Source organism: Gossypium hirsutum, chromosome A05 (assembly GCF_007990345.1).
Source record: "Gossypium hirsutum isolate 1008001.06 chromosome A05, Gossypium_hirsutum_v2.1, whole genome shotgun sequence".
In the NCBI taxonomy this organism is placed as follows: Eukaryota; Viridiplantae; Streptophyta; class Magnoliopsida; order Malvales; family Malvaceae; genus Gossypium; species Gossypium hirsutum.
In genome coordinates, this window is record NC_053428.1 from 105,438,084 (window position 1) to 105,443,137 (window position 5,054).

Sequence of the window (5,054 nt, forward strand, 5' to 3'; positions counted from 1 at the left end):
TAAAATAGATATTTTAAAAGTTTAAATACCAAATTAAAAGTTTTTGTCGAAATTCAAATACCAATTTTGATAATAAACATATCACCTATAATTTTAACCGACTACCGGAAATTGATTCGTTTTACTTAAAAATGACACTTCATATAATATATAATACTTTTATTACATTTAGTTGAAAAATTAAAAAAAAATTCAAAATTAACTTTTGTCACACATTTTAGTTCAATTTTTAACTTCGTTAAAATTAGATAATATGGAATCAATTAAATTTAAACACGTGACACACATGCTACATCTTCACCCAATATACTTGCCATGACAGCAATCTGATTAATCCACTTCATCTAATTTTAAGGAAGTTACAAAAATGGATTAAAATGTGTGAAGAAAGTTAAATTTGAGTATTAATTGAAAAAAAAACATAGGTATCAATTTGAATAATAAATATAAATTTAAGTACCAAAAAGCATATTTACCCAAGAAGAAAATACACAAATAAATATAAAGGAGAAAATCCAACATAAAATTGGTAAATGGATTAAGTTGAGCTTGCGCGGTGAAAGTTGTTGAGACATGTAGGTTTCAGATTTGAGGTTTGAAACTCTGGATGAACACTTGGCAATGAACTCCTTGATTTGCACAACCAAGTGGGAAGACTCGGGCAAAAGTGGGAAAGTATAAAACGCATGGATTATGTTATGATACTCGATCAACCTCGCCTCTTTGCCAGATTTCAATAGCCATTCATAATACCTTCTTTGCCAATCTTTCAAAGGGTCAAATCCCCCCACCACCACCATCGTCGCCGGAAAATCTAACCCTGATATGTCATCTGCGTTGGGACCGCTCAAATTCGCCGCTGCATGGTCTCGGTTCGACCCCAAAGGCAAATATGCGTTCCAACACCAATCGGTTAAAGGGACAGACACCAATAGGCCGGACCCTACTAGCTGCATCTCCGACTGGCTTCTCTCTTCTCCACCAAAAAATGGTTGTATTGAAATCAGTCCAATCATCTTCATTGTATGAAGCTTGGTTCGGCATGCCCGGACTGCCACGTGGTGAGCCAGGTTGGCACCTGCGCTATCGCCGGCGAAGAAGCAGCGGGCTGGGTCGGCGTTTTTGGGTAAGACTGTGGCCCAGTTCTCGTCAATGAAGTTGAGAGCGTCGAACCCGTCATGGCATTGTGAAGGGTAACGGTGTTCAGGAGCTAGACGATAGTTGACAGAGATAACGATAGCGGGGAGGTTGGTGGCGAAGTTACGGCAAACCATGTCGAAGGCGAGGGAGGCGGGGCTTAGGAAGCTGAATCCACCTCCGTGGAAGAAAATAAGAACAGGAAGGAGTTGGTTGTTGGATGGAGACTAAAGGCGAATCCAGAGGTTACGTGTGGCGTCGATGGAGATGTCGGTGGAGGAGACGGAGGTGGTAGAAATGGGAGGGGTCTGGTAGTCGAGGAAGTGAATGAGACGACGGTTGACAGTGCCATTAGGACGGCAGGCATTGTCGACGACGGCAGAGACCATTGAGACGACCAGCCTTACTGCCCAAGGGAGTGTCGGCCTTTCATTTTTGCCGTGATGACGAGGCCTTTCAGGGATCATACTTTATTTATTTATTCTTTTGGGAGAATTTTAGCTAGTTTTGATGATAGAATGGGAATGCATTCTGGATTGGACAAACCTTGTGTTTATATATAATTTTAAATGATAAAAACTAGTATATATTATATTATTAATGGTAATATTAAAAATATTAAAAATAAATTTAAATTCAATTAAAAATATTAAAAATTAATTTATCATTCTCACGTTAAAAAGGATAAGAGAAATCATAATTTTAAACCATTTTTTCTCATTAAAAAATAATGAAAATGACGTGTCTTCACTAGTGCCTTTCAACATCAACTTGGATTCATTATCCCATGGATATGCAGTGGGCTGAATATAATATTAATATAATCTAGATTTAATAAATAAAATATTAAAGAATTAAAAAATGACACAGATTTATCGTACAAAAATGGTAAGTGAAATTAAATAATGAATTATTAGATTATATCATAAATGGGAGTGAATAATTATATAATAATTTTATGCAAATTTGATATAAAAATTAAACATGATTTTAGTTGATAGGATAAAGTCTGTAATGTTTTAGTTTTAAATTTGTATTTTTTTGAGAGTTTATATAAAAATATAAAAGATATAGTGACTTATTTGACCTTTTAACTCTATAAAAAATTATTTTAGTTCTTTGTTTATTTTTTCGTTTTTTTAGCCCTTGAACTTACGATATTTGTCAAACCAATTCAAAATGGATAGAAAAGTTAAAAATACTATTAATATTGATGATGTGGATTTCATGTCAATAATTAATTATTTTTTAAAAATTTAAAAATTTTAAAAATTATTAAAATTATTAAAAATATAAGAATTCTAAAATATATATTTTAATATTTTTAATTTTAAAAAAATTAATTATTTGTTAATATGACATACATGTTCATTGTCATGTTGAAGGATAGAAAAATAAAAAATTAAATGAAATACTAAAATATTTTTTTAAAATTAAATAGTAAAATAAAACGTTATGTCAATATAAAAAAATAAAAAATATTTTTTACTTTATAAAAATAATAATTTAATAATTTCGTAATTAAATTAATAAATATCACCAACCGTATATTCATTCACAAAAAGACAGAGTGATACGTTAAAACGAAGTGTTTTAGGATGAAATGGGCCAAGTTGGAGTCGGAATCTAAAAACAACCAAATTTATTGGTTACACAAAGACGGAAATGAAATTAATGCACGCGTCTCTTATGACATTGATGATTCGTTGAAAGTTGAAACTAATTACGGGCATGTTGTTGCGGCTGCTATGCATGCATGTCTCCGGCCTCTTTTCTATTCTACAAAATAGCATTTGACTCCCTTGTGTCAAATAAGGGAATTCAATTAATATCTCTTCTATCATATCAAACTTCATTTTAATTCATTTTTATTTAATGGATTTGGTTTAAGTACGGATTGAGCACACCCCTTTTTCACATTTTTAAGGTTCTAGGAAAAATAATAAAAAAAAAGTTTTAGGTTCGTTAAAAGTTAAAAAAAAATTATTAGGTACCTTAAAAGTTAGTAGAAAAATTTAGGCCCTTAAAAATTAAAAAATAATATTTTAGACCCCTTTCAACCTTGGGCCCTGGGCGGCCACACCTCTAGACGACCCCTAGGGTCAGGCCTATGATTGAGTCTTAGTTTGAATGGCACGAGTATTATTGTCAATGTAGGAAGACATAGGTTCAAATGTGCTGAAGCATATTATCCTCCTATTTATGGGTCAGGGAGGGATTATGAATGATTCTAGGTATCGTGTAAACAAGAACATATATGATCAAAACCTCTAATTAAATTATTCAAAAAAAAACTCCTTTAGATAATTCTTTTTGAGCTGATAGTGCAAAGATAGTAATTTTAGTAACTCTTCTTTTAGTTTTATGATATTTTAATATATTATACTACATATAAAGATTTTAATTGAGTTGTTATTATTCATAATCGAGTCCTAATTTAATTATTAAATTATAAAAAAATATTATTTTAAAAATATAATAAATATTAATTTAAGGGTATTTTTATTCTTTTATATGAAATCTAGAAAAATTGATACTTATGTTAGGATTTGAACCTAAAACAATATAATATTTGATTTTTATATAAATTCTAAATAAATATATTATATAATTATTTTCAACCATATTGTGAGTACACCATAATCTTATTGATAATGTCGTCAATTGAGTTGGTGTCACAAGTCAACTTGATACCAACTTAAGAAAAATGATAATACCATGACAAACAATTGGAATGCATTTAATATTTAATATGTTGTATTTACTTATTTTTAAAAAAGCACTCACAATTTAAATTATTATTTTAATTTCATATGTATTGCATATGTATTCATTTTATTATTTATTATATATTATTTATAAATGCACACATGCATTCTAAATACGTGGTATTCATATGCATGCATGTGATATAATATTTAAACTCAATACATTAATAAAAATGGCTAAAATTATCAGTTTTCATATTTAATATAAATAGTGTATTAAACAAATAAAAAAACTATTTAAATTTTTTTAATAAAAAATTGATATTAAGTATAAAAAAACTTTGGTGTATTCAAATAATGAAATAAGGTTTGCACTTGGAGGAAAATTTATATATTAAATATAATGATTATAATAATACTATGTTAAATGTAAGTTTACTCTTCTTTAAAAAAATTTACTATATTAAATATATAATAAATATAATGATTATAATAATACTATGTTAAATGTAAGTTTACTCTTCTTTGAAAAAAATTTAGAGTCATATTAATATTTTCTAATTAATGTTAAAGGAACTAAACTCTATTACAACAATAATTTAAATTTAGTGACATTTCATTTACCTAACAATAAATTTTATCTTTGAACTAAATGAGCTAAACATGATAATGTAATATGCCCTCATAATTTGTTAAATAATTTTGCATTCTAATGATTTGTTTTGGACTCAAGGGTATCGTTCGTGTCCGTTTTATGGTTCATGGGGATTAATTCTTTTGAGGTTCATAATTGTCCATTCTAATAATATTGTCTCAAAATTTTAATTATAAATCTCTCATTAAAAGTGCAAAGTACCTTATAATTACCCCGATATTTTTTTCTTTGTGCAAAAATAATGATTAAACCATAACTTCAACTATATGTGACCAAGCCACTCTGGAATAATCATCATGTAGTGATTGAAGGACTTCATCAGATGGTTGCATGAAAAAGTACCTACCCATCGATTTGAGAATGCCATTGATGATAACCCATCAGCTACCTTGTTACCCTCTCTGAAGGTATAAGTAACTTTAACCATCCAAGGAAGTTGCAACATGTTCTTAATAGTACGTGTCACAGCTGAGTAATGTTGATCAACTACATTTTCTTGAATCACCTGAATAACTTTAGTACTGTCCAACTCGAGAGTTATTCATTTTAGCCCA

General features: G+C 29.4%; 1 pseudogene; it reads right to left on the reverse strand.

Annotated features, from left to right (window-relative positions):
* Nucleotides 1-371: 371 nt before the first annotated feature.
* Nucleotides 372-1,732, reverse strand: LOC107937154 (probable carboxylesterase 18; annotated as a pseudogene).
* Nucleotides 1,733-5,054: the final 3,322 nt, after the last annotated feature.